Consider the following 20,978-nt stretch of genomic DNA (forward strand, 5'->3'; position numbering starts at 1 on the left):
CGCAAAGTTATTCGCAAAGATTATAGGTCGTCTCCTCTACGTCCGGCCGCCGTGCAGCGGCTCCTTCTTCACGTGCCGTCCTTGTACGCCTCGTTTCCTTTTTCTGCGCACACAAGCAAAACACTGCAGCTTACGGGAGAAGAAGAAACAAAAGCCTGCGCTAATGCGACGACGCGCCGGCGCCCACCGACCATTAGTGCGTCGCTCGTGCGTGCGTCGTTTCGCAGACGACAAAGAAAAAGATCGAGAATGTGGACGCAAGGAGGCAGAGATAAAGCGAGCAGCAGTGAAGACGGGCCCGCGAATGCAAGCGAAATGACGCGAGCCAGGCCGGACACAATGGCAATGATACGCACGCGCGCCTCAGACGACGGGGCAAATGCGTGGCAAGCAAGAAGTCCACCCCATTCCGGTCACTTACAGAGCGTATGCTATACTTTCACCACTTAGCGACAGACGCGACAATTACCTTTTGTTGTGTACTTGCCGACGCCCCACACATTCGGATTATCGCTGTCTCTGATTAAGGGCGCATCCTTAGCAGGGTCGGCATAAGAGTCTGCTGAAATTCATTCCGTAATGCCATCCCGGCTAATGTAAGAATGACCTTAGTCAAACAATTACTAGGAAGTAAAGAGCCAAAAAAAAATGTCGCAGTTTCGCCGGCGAAGCATCAGTTGCGATAGCAAATTAGTAGAGATCTATTCGGAGTAGGGATGGTAGTTTTATCTGCTGCATAAACTTGGACACATTCGCTTACTAACTGAATTAACAAGCATGGTGTCAGCGCGCACAAGCAAACATGAATTGATCACACTGAATGACCACAGACGACTGTCAAAACGCTGGCAGCAAGCGCAGCCGCCGCAGCGGGCGAAGGTTCGTGCGGTCTATCGCTTCAACGGAAACTGAGCGGCGAATGCACAACGCATACAAAGGTCAGAGCCGTGTGGAGATAAGAGACGGTGCGGGCGACCGCTACAGCAGGGCAAAGTACAAGTGCAGTTGTTGGCAGAGTAAAAGCTGCGCCCCTTCCTCCCTCCCACGCTGCCTTCCCACTTTCTTGCTTTAGCGTGGGAGATTGAGTGGCCAGTTCCCCTTGCGCTCGGTTGCAAGATACGCATTTGGTGCCGCAGCACAGCGTCGCCCCGCCTCCCTCCCTCCCATACCCCCACGACCTTTCGCGCGACGGTCGCGTTTGCTTTCCGCCGTGCGTTCGCTTTCCGTGATAGCGCGCGTCCCCCGCGCGCTTTCACTCGCGCATACGGCGCGCGGCGACGATGTTATCGCCCTTGGACTTTATGCGGAACCTCACGGCGACGGCGACGCCGACGGCAGAAATCCGGTTGAAGTGTCCATATAACTGCTATCGCAATAAAATGAAGACCTAAATGAATCTTTCGGCCCTAAAATACCGACAAAAGCAAGGAGACGATTCCTGTTGAACCTTTGTTTAGTGGACATGTTTTGTGCATTAATTATATAAATACAGCATCGGATGGGTCGTAATCGTCGAAATCAGTAACAAAGTTCGCAGTGACCGGTCATATAACCAAATACTGGAGATACTTCCTGTCGACGTCTTGGAAGAAAATGCGACGAAATTAAAATAGAGCAGGTTATTGCAGAGTTCCGACGAAGACATGGAGTGTTCACTGACTTGAGTACTAGCGTGGCGGCGCATCATTCGTGTCTGAGAATACATAAACTTTTAGTCTACTTCTTTTTGTTTTTGGTGTATTCGTGCTTGATTTCCTGAACTTATGAAGGTGCTGCGTTTCTCAATGTGCACTTTTTTTATCTCACTGGTATACATGGTAAAAATATTCAGCAGCATTGTAAAGCGGCGAATTGCACACTACACCCGTCTAAAGCTGCATGCCTATAACCTTGAACATTCAGTTTCAACATTCGGCTAACATTCACCTTTCCATCAACATTTCACGCCATGTTCGTGAAAGTGTGCACCTCCTTTAAACGCTGCAATGAATGCACCCGTACCAGGTACGCGAAAGACACGTCGCGCGAGCAATATTTTCCATTCTGACGCAACTGGGTAGAGCCTATAATAATGCAATAGCAAGCGCAGTAACAGCGTCCAAAGGCGTTCTATAGCCCCCACATTGATACAAAGTATCTATCTCCGTGAAACGTCCTCCGCGTGAGCGCACACAGCAGCCCACGCAATGCTGCATGTTTAAAGGCTCCTCCTGCATTCCGAGACAATGCCGCAGATATTTAGCGTGGGCGAAAAGACCCGAAGCGCCGATGGAAAGAATACCTTCAGCACATAAATATCGGCCTCAAATCCCGAGACGCGCGGAGAGCAAAAACAGGGTGGCTTGCACTGTTCTCGGCTTTCGTGTAATCCGACGTTCTGTGTACCCTTCACTTTACCGCTCCTCGGCCGTATTGCAGATATTTTTCTCCCGATTCATTTCTTCTCGCATCCGTAGCCTCGCGTTTCCTGCTCATCGAAGCCAGCCCAACTGTTTCCCACACGTTTCTCTTTCCTTTTCCGCTGTTTGTTCCTCGTCTGTGTACAGGGTTCAATGAACCGCGTCCGCGGAGCATTCAGTAGTCGCTCCTATAGAGCGCCGCGGTCTCTCTGCGCGCAACGATGAACACCCACGCACAGCGCCGGGCAGAGCGCTAATATTTCCGCGATGCCCGAGAGAGGCTAAGCTGGCGTAACGTTACAACTACCCGGCCGGCCTGCCTCCTCCCTCACTGCCGGTCATTTCGCGTGGGAAGAACAGTTATATACGTGTTCGCGACTTCGTGCTAGCTTTGCGTTCAGGGGCGTTAACCCGAGCACGATGCCAAGTTTTGACGCGCAGCCTATTCTGAGCGTTATCTGATTCCCGGCGGTCCGCGGGCTTCCGCACTCGTGAGTCCTTCGTCCCGCGCTTTTTGTTCTTGCCCGTTCCTCCTTGTTCTTGAAAGTCTTAAAGTTCCCCCACTTTGCGCACCCAAAAGTTCGTGTTCTTGCTCTAATGAACCATGTGTGAGCCTTCGTATAGCCTGAACCATTGTCTGTTTTCTTCGTATGAATACAATAACGATGGTACTTCGCACTTGTTAGGAGTCAGGTGGCTTCTTTCTTGACTGTTCTATGCAATAATATATATGAGTTCGTGCTTTTCGTTGTTGTCTTTCATCATTACTTTTTTTTCCCAATTTGCGCCCTTGTCACATAATCTGAAGTTCAGGATCTTTAGAACGTACGTCGACTAAACAAAATAGTTGAAGATCGCACCAAGAACAGACGGGTTAAAGTAAAATCAGCAAGAGTAAAACCTCTAGAGGCTAAATGCCAGTTTCTTTCTGTTGTTTATGTTTTTCTTTCCTCTCTCTTCTTTTTTTTTTCTTCTTCTTCTTGTTTAAGTTGTCTGTCTCAATAGCAATCTGCAATAAAAGTTGCAGTATTTCAGTCACATTATGAAAAAATGCAGGACTGCCTTGAAAATAATGTGACATTGAGTATTTGACAAGCAACATTAATGGGTCGGCAGAGGACCTGAACTGAAATTTAACTGAAAGTAACTAAACTGTATTATGTAGGTAATTATTGCGAAGTTAAGCGGCCAGCTCGCAGCTATGCAAAAAAAGACAAGCCTCGCTTGCTTTGATGGGTGGAGTCACATAGAAGCGAATAAATTTGACGACTCGACATCCGTACGCTATATCTCGCTGCTAACCAGCTCCCCTGCAAATGTTGAGTGCATTACATTCTTACTGCACGAGCGTTAGGTAGATGGCACTGATATATTTATTGCAACAGAGGTCCTGGTTTTATGTAAACCGGAAGACTGCGTTTTGTAGCGATCAACGCTCAGTTATAAGCGTTCTAGAAGTCCGTATGAATTCGCGCCGTCTGATAATAAGCAGCTGCGAACGCCGTTATAGCGAGTCGTCCAACAGTATCGTTGTTGAAAGAAAATCCTGGCGAACTTCTCTATTTAGATCCAGAAGCTGAATCAGTAGCTGCTGAAGCAGTCTATAGCGCAGGCGCCTATTCGAGGAAATTCAGCTTGCCGAAAACCCAATACACATGAAAAGTGAACAATGAACGACTGGATAGGCTTAAGGTATGCCGCACTCTCACAACCAAACCATAAAAAAAGAAAATCGTTGGCCCTTCCACTCCGTGAAGATGGATGATAAGCGACGCTGGTCCCTTTGTGTGGTATATTTTATCTGCGCTAACCCACACGGACAAGGACGAGGCAGACAAGACGTGCGCAGACTCGCAACTGAATGTTTAATGGGTGAAAATGACATATATACAGAGAAAAATGAATACATCTGATTGGCCATCCAACCATGGATAAGTTGACGTCACACAATAGCATCTAAAAACGCCATCTCGCAATCAGCTAGTGACACCGAAGGTTCGCTTACACACCCACGTGTAGTTTTTATCTTAAATGCCTCAAACAGCTCCCTAGTACTATGACGGTACAAAATTCTAGTTTAAGAAGTGGAAGGCAAGTTTCCTTGTTTAGTTTTTTACAGTCATTACAATGCTTAGCCACGTGGGAATAACCATCTGAAGTGCTATTTTTTTATGTTCTTTCAGCCGAACATTAATACACCTAGTCGTCTGACCGATGTATATACACACCCACAAGAAAAAGGAAATTCATACACTACTGCGCAGGCGCAGGGGACAATGGTTGACCCTTGCTTATGCTCAATCTTGCAGACAAAAGGGCTGTGGTTAGATGCCCTGTCAATTACATTCATTACTCTAGCACATAAACGCGACATTTTCTGAGGGGCTGAGAATACTACGCTGACCCCATACCGCTGCGCTACATTCTTCAAATTGTGTGCAACTTTGTGCTCGTACGGAATCACAGCAAACGCTCTTTTTTCTTTATTAGTGCGGGGTGTGTGCACACCACTACTTTTAACTTTCCTTACTAGTTTATCACATGTTGCTCCAATTACAGATTTTGGGTACCCAGCATTCGTCAGCCTAGTCACTTGGAAACTAACACTTTCCGTTACTACGTGGGGGCATGACTTCTGTAGTGCTGCATCTATGCACGACAAGGCAATTCCACTCTTTACAATCTTCGAATGCCTGGAGGAAAAACTGAGGGGGGACTTCGGGACCTTGGTCGATAAAACCAACATGTATGGAATAACTCAAAACGCAGACGTATGTCTAGAAATTGCAATTCATTCTCGTGGGGAAGTTCTGTAGTAAAATTAAATAACTGCGCCGGGTTAGCGCAGTTAAAATATACTATGCATGTCAACCAACTAGCCCGACTTGGAGCTCTACTTCAGTGTGTCCCTTTGTATACCTAACCATCCCCTTTGCCATAGACATTATGTTTACTAGATTGTGATTAACGAGATGTGCATTGTGTGGATACTGGTGACGTCAATGAAGACAAGTTGGCAGTGAAACTCACGTTTATTGAATATCAGAAACTTCACCGGTCAATTTTGTGAACGTGAGCAGAGTAGCCTTGTGATCGCTGCGGTATATACTGCAAGGGGTTCGGTCATCTCGATGTCACACAAGTCGTTTTCAAATGTCAAATATACACACGTACGTCTTATATTAGTGGTTACGTTCACAATGAATTGCTCATACCCCCTTAAGCAATGGCTCATACCGCCCGTAAACGCGGCCTTCCCATTACGACGACAGAAGAGAAGTGAAAATCTAGGTAGGTAGGTAAAAATTTGTAGGACGCTTTAGCTTAGTGGAACGCGATAGCATTCAAAGATCCCTGACTGCTTCTCACGGTTCCCGACGACTGCATCTTATGCAACCATAATGGTTACTGGCAAACACTGGCGGCGAACACTATGCACATAGGCGAGCTTTCTGGTAGAAACGCAGTCTCTTGCGTGAGCCGATCCCGGAGATAGCCCAAAACCGCGCCAAAGAAATTACATGATTTTTTCAGGTTCCCGTGCTTGTCTCGCACTTTTAATATTTCAGTCTGAGAAGATTTAACATAAAAGGCACGCGCTGTGGGTGTTTTGTTTCATGACATTTGTTTGTGGATTTTCATTCTCAAAATTCCGAGGAATAGCTTTGTCAAGAATATGAGACAAGGTATGAGCAACATTAGTGATAGAATGGTGTGGCAATATAACCCGCATATACCGCACGTCATATATGAAGGCGTGGCATACGCATATACCTAAATATATTCGGAGGGCCTGCATGGTTTTGGATGATTTTTCTCCGCCACCCGCCGACATCGCACGCCGGTTGCCGACGCCGGAATTTCTGCGACACGGGGCCCTTAACGCTGTCGCGTTAAAAACTTTATTTTTGTCCGGCAAGTTCATAGGGTTGGCTTTACCCTGAAGTGAAAATCTACGCTGGAATGATATGAGCGCCAACTGGAGCAAACTGTGTAAGAAGACGACGACGACGAACGCGGGAGCATTGGCACGAGCGCGTTCGCGCGGTATAGCGCCGAACGGCGCCAACGTGCCTGCTGATGGAAGAAGACGACGACGCTCGAGCCATTGCTGCTGATGATAGTTTCTGCGTTAAATCGCCGGCGTAGGCTCGCGTATACAAGCTTCGCTTGAAAAACTCCTGGAGCACTAAATGTACAGTCACATTCAAAATGAGCTGTAACACGGTGCCCGTGGTCGAAGCATTTCCAGGATGTCACAGTGACGTTGGGGGGGAAAAAAGAAAAGAAAAAAGAGAGAAACGGTTAAATGAATACCAGTAATCGATAGGGTGTGGTGTTAAAGTTACTAATTTTTCATTCGGTGCCACAGTGCACTCTTCAAGCCCCTCCTAACACAAGCACTGTGTTGTCGCGCCTATTGAATGCAACCGTACGTGGTGCACAACAACGCGCAAAAATGAAACATTCTGTGAGCAACCGCACCCCACGTCTAGCCGACAACATTACAGTATTTAAATTGGACTGTAATAAAGGCACAACGACCCCCACCCCCTAAAAAAAAAAGAAAGAAAGAAAGAAGGCAAGAAAGAAACAGGAAAGGAAAGTAATGAAAAAAAAGACAAAGATGGCGAGAACGAGATTTGAACGCGTGACACACACACACACACAATAACAAAAAAGAAAGAAAAAATCCGCAAGTTCGGAACAACTGTTTCGTGGCGGCAATGCAACAAGGCCAGCGAGCTTCTTGTTAATTCAGCCGTCGTCGGATGACGGATTTTGCAGAGAATGAATAAATAAAAAAAGAAAAGCTGGAAGTGCAGCCGGTTTTCCTATCGTGTAGCCCAAACGGTTTGCTTGCAGCTTCAAAAGGAGACGATCGCCCACGACGAGGTGGCCGAGAGGTTAAGGCGATGGACTGCTAATCCATTGGGCTCTGCCCGCGTGGGTTCGAATCCCATCCTCGTCGCTATTTTTTTAAACTTTTTTTTTTCCTTTTCACAAGATTGCGGCTTCATGTGAACGTAATTTATCACTTCCGGCAAACTCCGCCTGTCCGGACGAGATGGCGGAGAGGTTAAATCGATTGACTGCCAATTCGTTGGGCTGAAAACGCAGTTCGTTCGCATCGCTGTATATTGATTTTCTTTAAGCTCAGTTTTTCTTTCTTTTTCTTTTTTTTTTCTTGCTTTTCTTTCTTCTTCTTTTGCAAAGAAGCTTTAAGCCTTATGTGAGCGGACATTCCGGAAGGGTTCTGCCAATCCGGACGAGGTGACCGAGAGGTTAATGGAGATGGACTGCTAATCCATTGGCCGGAGTAACAGGTAAGCGGCACACTCTCTCCTGCCAACCACCGAATCAGTGCGCCCCGCAAGGTAAACGATCTTGAATACAGCAACGCAGAAAAAAGAAAGAGAAAAAAAAGCACGCAGAAGAAAGAAACGATGGACTATGCTAATTCATGCTTCCCCCTATATTAATTCGCCCAGCAATCCATTCACCCCAGACTAAACGTAGTGCGCGTGCGCGTGTTGACTTTTCATCAGCTGTAAAGCGCATACCAAGCATGCGGCGAACCGCAGGCGTTTGCTCATGCATGACCTCTACAGGTATATACGGCAAAACTGCTTTCACACCCCGCATTTCCTCGGCGTCCTCAGTTTTGAGTTTCATCGTTGTTCTTTCAAGGCAACGAATTAAGACACGCATTTCCCCGCTGAAGTGAATCCGAGGACAGCGGAGCGATTTCGTACTTCGACCTAATCGGCGATTGCGTACCATAGGACATACAGAAATATAATAGAGAACTGAACGCTACTATACTAAATGCACGATTGTACAGTCGCGTAAACTGCACATCTGATCGCGACTAACCAACGACCTGCAATGAGAGGTAACCACAGTGGTAACCTCAAGCAGTAACCTGACGCTCGCGAATAAGAGTATAATTAAAGAAAGAAACGGCCGGCGCAACGAAAAGAAACGATAGTATAAGCAAGCCCACAGAAGACATCCAGTCAGGAAACAGAAGCCAATAGAAGACGGAGAAAAAGGAAATCTGACCGGACGCGCCGAAAATCGGGACAGCACGCAATTAAAGTAGACGTAACTGCGCAGGAAATAATATCCGCTTCCTGTTTCCACCACGCACGCCATCTTGTTTTGCTTCCTCTCGTTCCTTGGGCCCTCGTCCGAGCTATAGGGCTGACCGAACGCTCCTTCCCGGAGCCTAGCAGACGCAACAAAGTGTGCACTGTATTCGCAGCTGCTCACACTGTGGTGTGTGAGCGAAGATGACTGAGGGGCAAATTATGGAAACGAAGCAGGGGCTGTCGCGAAGAGACATACAGACAGCCAAGAAACTTTATTTTGTCCTAAGGGAGCGAAGAGTAAACGGTATACGTAAGGCACGAGGCAACTATAGGTTCTATTTTAAGGTTACGCGTTCAACACCTTATATGACAAGGTGTTCAACGTTCCACGAGAGGAATGCTATAAATAGAAATGCCTCATCATGTCCTCTTCGCAAAAAATCGAAGGTATGCTTAATCATTTCTGTATCACAATACCCGTCATCAGTGACTCAGACAGCGACCGCGGTTGCTAAGTGGCTATCGATTTCCGCTGCTGAACCCGACTGTGCATGGTGTGGCTGGTGACAATAACATATGCGTTACTATAGTACAGTATTGTAACCTAGCTAGCATGTTGCCACATATCTACTTGATCTTGAAAAGTTGCCTATGCCTCAGGTGATCTCGTTCCCATCACTTCCTTGCTTTTCTTTACTGGGCGTTACTAGGCGTTGCGTGACGTTACTACGCGCTTGGGACGCGCTCACGCGGCTAACAAAAGAGAAACGCCCATTTAGCTAAGTGCCACAATAGCGCGTCGAGCGGATTCGCGTATACTCCTCGCTCATTGAGCCCGCATGCATTGTGAACCCATTTTAACAATCTGTTTACCAGAGTTTCGTAGCACTGAAACATCCTTGTACGAAAATGTTATAGTGGAAGAAGATGCCTTCCCGGAAGTGGGGCACTGCACTTTAAAGTGCCACAATGAAATGAAAGAAAATTAAATGGACGGAACAACAGGTACAGGCGCCTCTATCGACTTGCAACGCCTTCTTTACACGCAAATTGTAAACTGAAACACTTCGTTGTTCTTTCTTTCTTTCTTGAATACTGTATTCCAACATTTTTGCTTTAGAATCCATAAGCTACGAAAATGTCTAGATTGCAAGAGCACTCGAGCTCGGGATCGGCGGTTAAGGATTTACACTATATAAAAAAAAAGGAAAAAAAAAAGAACAGGGCACGTCATTTTTTAAAACGCTAACCAAAAACACAAAATCAAAAACAATAAAAATGGAAGGAAGAAGAACAAATAAATTTCCTGAAAGATTCCCTCCGGGCGAGTGAAATATCCACAAAGACTATATAGCTCATTTTTGGGCCCCCGGACATGGTCGCTCGCGTGCCTCGTGTCGACAGCAGTATATATATGTGGATGCCTCACTGCATAACGACATTGTGAGCGAGTAACTTAAGCCGCGACACGGCGGCCCGCGCGGCGTTCCTGCAGCGAGCGAAGGGAGCGTCGAAATATATGTATATATATACAAATAAGGCGATCTCGCCGTGCAGCGGGTGCAACAACCACGTAAGCCAGAGTCAAAGACCTTTGTCGATCGCGCGGACATCTTGTTATTTCTTCCTTCAGGATCACCGCTTCGCCCCTCTTTTGCTCTTTCCATTGTACAGCGACCGTATACAGCCAAGTCGTGGTGCCGGCTCCATTCATCTCTGCAGGGTATACGTGTCACAAAACGGCGATGTTTCTAGCTGTCTCTTGTACTCGACGACGCTTCCTTCCCCGCTTTCATCCCTCCGTTCCGCGATGCGAGAGTTATATTTTGATTGTTACTTTTTGTACCGAGCCGTGATACGGCACCGGAGGTGGCTTCCATTGACGGCGCAGGTATGGAGGAGCAGTCACGTACATTGCCATTGACTATATAGATAGTTGCCCGTCAAAGGCGAAAGAGCTAATATGAACTCGCGTTGGTTGCCGAAACGTTTGTGCACCTGTTTTGGCGTTCAGAATGCTCCTAAAAACACCATTGGGGCGTTTCGCATTGTCGCGCCGAAGATCCTCGAAAGTTAAAAGTGCGCCGTATACAACGTTTGCGTAGAAAAAGTAAAAACACGTGAAGGTAAAATAGCAAAGCGAAACATAGAAAGCAACAACCGCAACTGACAATCGCCCCATGTTCAGCGCATGTGTGGAGAAGTAGAGATGTCAACCAGGCGAGCGTCCGGTTTGCTACCCTAACTGGGACTAAGAGAAAGGGGAATAGACCCGGCGCACATTGCTCTACTATAATGTATGAAATGAGCCTATGCGCAGAGGCCAATCAGGCGGGGTATTCTGTAAGAGTCCACCTAGTGGACTGTCCGCTTCGGCATTCGCGATTGGCTCCAGCAGCACGAGCGAGAAGGAGCCAGTCGAAGTGGTCAGTCCACTAGGTGGACTCTTACGGAATACCGCCCCCCCCCCCCCCCCCTGCATTGCATGAGCACGTTAGCCCTACAAAGGCGCGAGTTGCTCGTTTCAGGCATCCACCAACAGGCTATTGTGAAGAACAGCTAATTAGAAGCACTAAGAACCGTGTCGAAATATAATCTCTGGGACCTATTGACGCAAGCAGCAAACGAGGAATCTGGGCCATTTGAGGACGAGCCATTATGCTTGTTTTGTTTTTCTTGTCTTGCTTTGTGTTTGCTCGCTTGCAGTCATCAAAATTGTGATAGAGAAAATGGGTTAAGGGTGAAGACAGCTCCTAAAGCGTCAAACGTATGCAAAAATTACACACTCGCGGTTATTGGAAAAAGCCCTCGAGTGTGTACACGGTGCAAACGACAATGTGGAGTGCACCAGCTGCTTGATCACCATTTCCAACTATAGATTAAAATAGATCGTAGGAGGCTCAGTTCGAAGGCTGCAGGAGAAAAATAAAAAGTAATCTGGCTCTTGGCCTTTGTGGTTCTCAGAACGGGAAGAAACCCAACCCTTTGAGGAACCATATTTGCGGTTCTTCCCGCAACTTTTTCCTGGCGTTTCGTATCGAATCTCCAGCATCGCTTTATTTGTCCCCAGTGCCTCTCCGCGCCTCTCTCTCTCTCTCGACACTGTTGTATTTCTTGAGGGCGCGACTGGGCTATGTGAACTTCTTTGAATTGCTCAGGCCCTCCGCTTGCGTGCGGGAGCTCACCGTGTCCTTCTAGACCCCTAAACGAAATTGACCCATCGTGTGACTTCTACATGCCTCGAGGCCTCAATAGACAAGACCAAACATGCCTACAACGCATCAGACTAAACGTCGCCTACACGAACTACTTCGAAAGCAAGATTAAACTGACTGACTCGCCAATGTGCTTTCAATGTGACGCCCATGAAGACCTGCAACATGTTCTGGGTGACTGCTGCCGCTACGCGTCAGATAGACAGTCTTTAAAGGCGTCGCTACACCTTAAACAGGACTCGAGCTTGGAAATGCGGCATATTCTCGTCCCATGGCAAAGCACCACCTGAGCGTTACGGGCCACGAAAGCGCTGCTAACGCTCTTGCGGGCCACGAGCTTTAACGAAACTTTGTAAATTTGTAAATAATGTAACATGTGTGTGCGTGTGACTGTACGCAATGTTAAATGTTTATCACTGTATATATCATGATCGTCACCCAGCACCAGGAGTAGCATGTCAGGTGAATAGCCAGGCTAACATCTCCAGCATCTCATTAAAGCATGTTTCTCTCCCTCTCTCTGCTTTTACGTTCCACTGGCGGCGTTCAACGCTTTCTTTAAGCCTGCTTACAGTATATTTATAGGCGAGAGAGTATCCAAGAAACGCTGTCTTGTATACGGCGTATAAGTGCGTGGCGCTTGTTGCTCGCCTGGACAGCTCTGTTCCTCCATCAGTGAGCCGCACTGAGCCTCTACTATAAAAAGCTCCCGCCTCCGTAAAGCCGTTAATTCCTAACTTTTCACCTGCAATAATAGCACGAGAACGCCCAGTTAGTTCTACTTTGCTGCCCCTGACGGATTAGCCAGTCGCACATCCTTCTTCGTGCGAAAGCGGAACAACATTAACCGTCTTTTCCACCCCCCCCCCCCCCCCTCTCCGCACCGACCTTTAATATTTTTTTTTCCAGCAAGCACGGCTGCTGATTTCAGAAGAGCAAAGTGCGCAGCGCCCGGACGATCGAGCTGCAGTTTGCTAAAGACAATGGCCAGACCTTGCTCGGCTCAGTGGCGCCGACAAGTTAAGCCGATACGACCGCCGAAGGACGGCGAAAGAGGATTAAGCGTTTTCCGCCTGGATTTGGCTCGCACAAGCGAATCGTCTCGCAGCGTTTACAACGTCGTGGTTGCTTGTATAGTTGATGGCCGTCGCAGTGGGCCGACGTGGAGACGCGAATTATAGTAGGGCCCGGCTGAATGGACGTCAGGCCTGGGCGGTGTGTTAGAGTGAGAATGCTTAGCATAAATGGAGAAGTTTCTTCGGCAAGAAGCCGGCAAGTCCAAAAACTTGAAAAAAAAAAAGTTCAAACTAAGGAAGAAACAAAGAAATAAAATTAGTAAGAAGGGAGAACAAACATGCACTTCAATAAACAGATGGCACCTTGTGCATGTCGTGTTTGGTGCACTCTATAGACGGTACACTTAGTACATGCGCGCGCTCTTTTATTGTGCGATGGTATATATAATGGGTACATAGACCACATTAAAGGCAACTATGTACATTGCATCGAAAGAATGTAAACGCTAACATGTCGTTCCTTTCAGTGGCGCACCGACGGGGGAGATTCGGGGGTCGTAACCCCCCCCCCCCCCCCCCTGAGGCCGACTTAACCCCCCCCCCCCCTTTTGTTTAACCCCTTTTCTTTCCTTGCGCATTTGAGTACTGCAACTAAGATGTAAGACGCGCAATCGTCTGCACACTCGCAAAAAGCGCATTTTTTTGACAATTTCCCGTGAAGAAACCGAAATTAGTGCTGTTTAGATGGTATTGGCAAAGTGTCAACCCCCCCCCCCCCCCCTGGCAGAGATCCTGGGTGCGCTACTGGTTCCTTTGTGTGGTGCAGTTACCGTAGCGCTTCTAACGCCTTGATGGTGATCACGAGAGTTCTTTTCATTCCCCAGGGCGTTGGAACTTACGGTATACCACAGGAATACGATTAAAAGCTTGTAGTCAGCATAGTGGCAAGAGGCAACATAAAACACTTTCCACAAAAAATTGTATATATTACGTTCCCGTCACGTGCTACATGCGACATCAACATCATACGCACCGCGTATATAGTCTAAATCCCAGGCATGCACAGACTGCTCACTGTTCAAGTGAAAGAAAAATTATTAACTAGCTCAAATGCCGAGCGAGAAGAAAAGGTTGTTTCAGTGTCTAAGTAATCTATATATATACGACTTCCATGAGCGCGATCACTGCGACGTGCGAAGACGGATCCTGCGTTACCATATTGACTCCGCGGTATATAAGCCGTCAGAGTATAGTGATAAGTGCATCACACACGTACGGTCATCAGTGTAGTTTGCACTGCAGCTTGAGCGACGTCGATCAATCCATCGGCGATAAACAAACAGACGATGCACGTATTCGCTTACATCGATTGTAGGGGGCTGCGACTAAATCCCACAACATACATGTCATCATCATCATCATCATCAGCCTATATTTTATGTCCACTGCAGGACGAAGGCCTCTCCCTGCGATTTCCAATTACCCCTGTCTTGCGCTAGCTGATTCCAACTTGCGCCTGCAAATTTCCTAACTTCATCACCCCACCTAGTTTTCTGCCGTCCCGACTGCGCTTGCCTTCTCTTGGTTTCCATTCTGTAACTCTAATGGTCTATCGGTTATCCATCCTACGCATTACATGGCCTGCCCAGCTCCATTTCTTGCGCTTAATGTCAACTAGAATATCGGCTATCCTCGTTTGTTCTCATACATGCTATGTATGTATGTATGTATGTATGTATGTATGTATGTATGTATGTATGTATGTATGTATGTATGTATGTATGTATGTATGTATGTATGTATGTATGTATGTATGTATGTATGTATGTATGTATGTATGTATGTATGTATGTATGTATGTATGTATGTATGTATGTATGTATGTATGTATGTACATGTATATATGCCTAATCCCTTCTTTCTGGGGTTTTACGTGCCAAAACCAGTTCTGGTCATGAGGCACGCCGTAGTGGAGGGCTCCGGAATAATTTTGACCACCTGGGACTCTTTAACGTGCACTACAACGCAAGCACACGGACGTTTTTGCATTACGCCTTCATCGAAATGCGGCCGCCGCGGCCGGCGTTCGATCCCGCGATCTCGTGCTCAGCAGCGCAACGCCTTAGCTGACTGGGCCACCGCGGTGGGTAAGCCTAGTCCCTTCTACTGTTCATTCGAGCTTTTGAAGAGGGCACTGACCAGCTCCAGCCTCGGTGATTAGTGCCTACTGGTTTTGCGGGCTGCAGAAGTAGAATAACTCAAGGTGCCTTCGACTGAAGACTCCTCCCCATTGTTTTGTCACAATAAAGATGTTTATTCTCTCTCTCTCTCTCTTTCTCTCGCCTAACCATCGCCATCAGCATTTGGCGCTGTTCTCTGTCCATGTATCAGATGCAGGTATTCGCCTGCAGATTATTTTACGTCGTCTAGCACATGTGCCGTTGAAACAATCTTCACAGACTGAACTAAACGCTTTCAGTCGCTGCGTTTCTTCTGCATGGATCAGAATCTCGGGCCTGTGACTAAGTCAGCTGCGCGTAATTTGCGGGATTACCGCATTGCTGCAGTGAGGAAAGGTTTAAGGTTTGCGTTATGTAACAGCGCATCATTTATTAGCGGCCCTAAGGTCTATATAAGAGACTCGAACGTTTTCGTTCTCTCTAGCAAAAGCGCAAGAGTCGCAAAGGAAAGAACCACATCCGCGGTGCTTGCATGCTTCTCTCTTTTCTGCTTTTTTTTTTCTTTCTTCTTCAATTTTTTTTTTTCTTTGCAGCGTGCCTCTTTCCTTGTCCCTTGTTGTGTCGTTGCCAAAAATGTGAAGCCCAGCTTACGCAACTTGCAGACGTCGGGCACGACAGGCTTAAAAACGCAAGGGCCGGAACGTGGATTTTAACGCTGCGCTTCATCCATGTATCAGCTAGATTCTTCAGCCACATGCCGCTGTGGCATCCAGAGAGAGAGAAAGAAACAGAGAAGGAGAGAGAGGATGACTTGTATAAGATGTAGAAATACCAGCTGATTCACAGGGCAGACTTGCTACACCAAACGAAGGGTGAAAGGTCAGCCGAGGCCCTCCCACGCGGAGCGAACGCGGGTGCAAGTGCACAACTGCAAAGCAGGAATGGCTTCACATAATTACTTGTTTTCCTTTCGTATAACTTTTCATCGCTGACCAGCGTCTCGGTGGATGTCGCCATTAGCCACAGCCCATTATCACGGTGTAATTTTTACATACAGGTGTGCTGAAGAAGTGACAGAAGGTTAGTGAAGCCTTCAACATATATCCTTCGTCCCTAAAGTAACTTGGAAGTACCTTCGTGGCCTGTACCTCGCAGCAGGCTACGGCAAGCATTAGCAATTAGACAAAGGGATCAAATTAACAAGCGTACACAAGTATACCAATTGTGGCGGTCGTCCTGCCCATACACTTCATCTGTATATTATGTGTTAATTTGTGCCCCGCTTCTAATATGTTTCACCAACTATCCCAACAAGAAGTACCGCTAGCGTTGGCAATGTAGCACTCGAAATAATAATCTCCACCGGATTGGTTGCAACAGTCGGGGATGCACGCGAAGGCATTTTGGAGCGAAAGATGAACGCCACATTGGTATAATATTGTTAAAACTTAGCAAAATATTAGTACAAGAAACTGAAATGAATGGCTCAGTGGAAGCGCTTCGTTTTGTAGCTTTCTCTTAGATAAATGTTTTCTTTCTTTATCTCAGCATTCTTATTCCTTTCTCATTTGACGAGGCTCAGAAAAGAAAAGCAAAGAAAAAAAAATAGAATCGCCTCAGCCTGTCATATCGATAGGTGGAGCGTTTTTGCTGCCAGCTACACGCGCTGTCGAAATACGAAACTGCCTCACGTAGCTGCGCACACTTCACGTCTGTGGAAAATGCACGGAATGGCCAGCGCGGGCAGAGCTGTATACGCTTTCACCGCTGCAGAACTATAGAGTGCAGCGGAGGTATTGTGAGCCGCTCCCGGCCGCACAACTTAGAGTCTCACTTAGAGGCTTAGCGGGAAAAGCCATAATTAAATTGCACGGCTAAAGCAGTCCGCCTATTTCTGTTCTTTTTCTTTTTTTCTTTTTTTTCTTGAACGGCGTTTGTACTTGTTCAGCTAGAGCGTATAGGCGTATATGGCGAACGTAAGCTATCGCTATCCACAAGACTCAGACAAGAACTTTGATCTAGATGCTTATTGCGTGTTACTTTTGGATGTTGTGTGCGAGTATAATATGTATGAGTGGGTCATTATGCCATGTAGCACTAACATCCCTTGGAGTAACATGCCAGGCATATGGCCAGGCAAACATCTCCAGCAATCATTAAAGAATGTATTTTTTTTCTCTCTCGCAGTCTTTGTGTAAAGCGACGTTCACTTCTGTGGCAGTACTCCTGATACAGAAGCCTGCACCGCATGCAGCATACCTTTCTCGGCTTTGCGTAATGACGCACTAATGACTCCTCGGACTCGCGAGCAACGCCTTTCAAAGCATGTCACCGGCCGGCATCGCGCCCTCGTAAGCACGATCCAGCTGCGCGTTGTTTACCACTCACCATACAACGTTCAGCACAATCGTCCACACAGTCGTCCGCAATGCATGCATGTCTACACCGTAGCCGGCGCGGTATGTGCCACGGAAATCGACTTCAATAGTGCTCGGACGAGGCATGTCATTGTTGTTTCTATTTTCTTTTCTTTTTGTCCTACTTGTATAACTCTTGTATAAAGGACGGTGCGTTACGCTTAATCCTCCCATCCGCTCCAACTTTAATTTGTAACCTGACTTTCGTCATCAAAATGTTTCATACAATTCATTCATCACAATGAACCGAAACAAGTGGGCCCACAAACGTGGAATAAATGGGACGAGTGTTTTCGCTGTACGACGCGAAAGCTAAAGGTCAGCGCTGTCTCATGCTTACACGTGACGCTCATTAACCTTTGTCTCTGTAGCTCGAGACAGTTTTTGTTTTCTCTTCACTCGCTGTAGTGTACAAAGGAGTGAAAAAACTTGAATAATTTTTCCTGCGCTTCAATTAACCTTACAGCCCTATTTCTCCATCTAGCGTCGTCAGTGAGAACAATATCGTTCAGTAAAATTTCCCAGCGCACACCGTCAGCACTTGCGAATTGAGAATCACTATTCGTAATGACCCTGCTTTTTAGCAATAAATCTTTAAGGATTGGAAATAGATTCTTGTATAAAGGACGGCGCGTTACGCTTAATCCTTCCATCCGCTCCAACTCTGATTTGTAACCTGACTTTCGTCATCAAAATTATTCATTCAATTCATTCATCCCAATGAACCAAAACAAGTCGACCCACAAACGTGGAATGAATGGGACGAGTGTTTTCGCTGTACGACGTGAAAGGTAAAGGTCAGCGCTGTCTCGTGCTTACACGTGACGCTCATTAACCTTTGTCTCTGTAGCTGGAGACAGTTTTCGTTTTCTCTTCACTCGCTGTAGTGTACAAAGGAGTGAAACAACTTGACTAATCATTCCTGCGCTTCAATTACCAATACAGCTCTCATTTTCCGTCTCGCGTCGTAAGTGAGAACAATATCGTTCAGTAAAATTGCCCAGCGCACACCGCCAGCACTTGCGAATTAAAAACTGCTCTTCCCAATGACGCTGCTTTTGAGCAGTAAATCTTTAACGATCTAAAAAAAAAATTGCATCCTGCTAGGGAAGCATTTGAGCAAATATGTGTGTAATTCCCGCGCACAAGATATTTTCTCAACGGCGAAAACCTCGGTCGTTTAAGTAGCGCTCGAAACGTGGCAGCAGTCGAAATGGAACTAATGTGGTCAGCTGAGAAATCGTGAGAGAGAGCGAAAGGGGGGGGGGGGGGTGAGGGGGAATGGCAGGGTGGCCAACTAGACGCATGTCCGGTTTGCAACCCCAAATAAGAAAGTAAGGAAGGGATCATTACAGAACACAGCAAAATTGGCACACTTCGGGCATACTATAGGCAGCATGCTTGACAAACTCGAAGTAGTAGCAATCGAAGCTGTTTGCGGTTTAGAGCGAGGACGAAGAAGGAAAAACGTAATACTGAAAGGTCAATTTCTGTGCAGTGTTATGTTACTCCTCCGAGCCAGACCAGAGAAACCTCATAGACAGTGCGAAGCCAGCGCCGACCCTTCTACGACCACTACAGTTACAGCACATCACTCAGGATACCCTATATGGATTGATTGATTGATTGATTAATCGATTGATTGAATAATTGATAGATTAAATGATTGATTGACATTGGAAACGTATGTAATAAATATGTCGTCGGCCTCTACACAAAATGAACTCAAATTTTTTTCTGGACAAGGAGCGAGTAAAGAGAATCTGAAGTACTTAGCCATCCGAAAAAGGACAAGCGCTACTCTATCCTAAACTATCAGCCACAGAAGCCAGAGATTACGGTTTTGTGTGCCGTTTTCTTATTCTTTTTTCTTTTACCAACGCATTTGACTTTTTCTCTCTTTCTTATATTACATCACTCCGTTTTTTGAGAGCATTTAAAAACTTCCCAGCTATCCCTCCAGGAGATGCAAAACGTGCGTGAAATAATCGTAATGCTATCGTTATAACGATAGTCATACCGCTAGTCTTGTAAAAGATCGCAGTATCAATAAATAAAACTGACTTGTCTTCACTGACCCGATTCAAAAGAACAATGTCACAGTGAAAACAGCGCCCTGTCGACTGGCTGCCGTTCGAAGAATCCAACGCATGCCTGACACTGCTGTATCGCCGGCTGGAATTCTCCCATTTGTTCTCTCCCGTCGGTAGTCCGCGTGCCTTTCTCTACATCACTTCCTTCGCGATATCAGGAGAGGACGCCACTATGCGGAGGACGTCGCGTCGTCGCTGGCAGGAGCAACAAATGAACATTACAAAGAAATAGTTATAAAAAAATGGGGGGGGGGGAGGGGGGGCGTAGAGCATCGCTGGCTTGGAAGGAGTATAGGTGAGATAGAGACGGCACGACAACCCGATTCGGGCCGGCAACTGTGCCATGGTCGACGCGCCGCGTCCATCGCTCATCGTCAATTGTGGTCGCGGAACCCGCAGTAACGGGATTCCCGCACGCCGTGAGGCACGAGGTCGGCCGTCACCGCAGCACCCGCATCTGCAACGTGCGAAGGTGCGTACGCCGCACCGCCGTCCAGCGCGTGCGTCCGTGGTCCGCGAGATAGGCGTCGTCAACGTTTGATCGGCTGCCGCTTGAGCACGAAAAGGGAGCACAACGGCCGTGGAAAGATCAACAACGGCAGATGACGCGTAGCTAATGCTAATGTGGTAATGAGAGAGGGCCTGATGAGGGCGGCGGGGCGAATTGCTTGCGGCGGACACCGTGACTGCCACGCTGTAAGCGTAGTTTATGAAGAGGAGTGCTAGCGAACCCCGGTCTCTTGAACAGTCCGACAACTGTGTGTCCTCGTATTTGGGCAGAAAAGTTAACAAAAAAACAGACACCACATCAGTGGTTGCTATCGCATTACGCCTGTGTCATGCAAGATGAGATGGAAAACATTGAGGCAACGCGATATGTCTAAATAATATGAAGAGGCGAGATATTCATTATACCTAAACTTTCTTTAGTTCGCAAACATCACACGGGCCCCAGCGTCGCCGTAAGTGTGTACGCTCGAAGAGCCACTGCAAAGAAGACATTACTCGCAATTGTTGTCCCGATCGCTCACCGGACCTGTTTCTGTTTGTGTGGCATTGACAGGCAGGCGCCTTCCAGCCCTCCGCTACTCCATGAGCCATCATTGTTCCATCGGTTAGCGTACAACGACCTCGCTGGCTTATATGGCACAACAGTCTTACACACTCATATACCCACAGCAGCAAACAGCCATTTGGCCACACGTCCCAATCCAGCGATTATATCGACGGAGCTAGCATGCTGAATTATTCCGGGCGCTCGGAAAATCAAATAACGTATTCTGGGGAAAACACGGGCAATACGGGAGATGGAAATGCAAGACGATGAGCAACGCGAGAACAAGGTGAGAGCAGGAGTAACGTTTCGACAAATGGACTTGTCTTTTTCAAGGCGTATAGCGAGTTCGAGAGCATATAGCGTGTTCTGCCACTTTCGAGAAGGCTCTATTCAAGGTAGCCGTACGCGACCAGCAGGCTGGTAAGCGTTTCTGTCTTTGTCTTATATAGAATAATACCAACACAAGCTCATTTTGAACGAAGTGCTCAATCTGTCCGAGGTACTCG

General features: G+C 47.0%; 1 protein-coding gene and 1 non-coding gene across 5 annotated transcripts in view; one reads left to right on the plus strand and one right to left on the minus strand.

Annotated features, from left to right (window-relative positions):
• LOC119442498 (cAMP-dependent protein kinase catalytic subunit 3) overlaps positions 1-20,978 on the minus strand; it is a 140,457-nt gene that overhangs the window by 99,565 nt on the left and 19,914 nt on the right. The gene's annotated exons all lie outside the window — the stretch shown is intronic.
• On the plus strand, positions 7,290-7,371 carry Trnas-gcu (transfer RNA serine (anticodon GCU)). Its single transcript has one exon. It is a non-coding gene; the product is annotated as a tRNA-Ser (tRNA).

This window comes from Dermacentor silvarum, chromosome 2 (genome assembly GCF_013339745.2).
Source record: "Dermacentor silvarum isolate Dsil-2018 chromosome 2, BIME_Dsil_1.4, whole genome shotgun sequence".
Taxonomy (NCBI): domain Eukaryota; kingdom Metazoa; phylum Arthropoda; class Arachnida; order Ixodida; family Ixodidae; genus Dermacentor; species Dermacentor silvarum.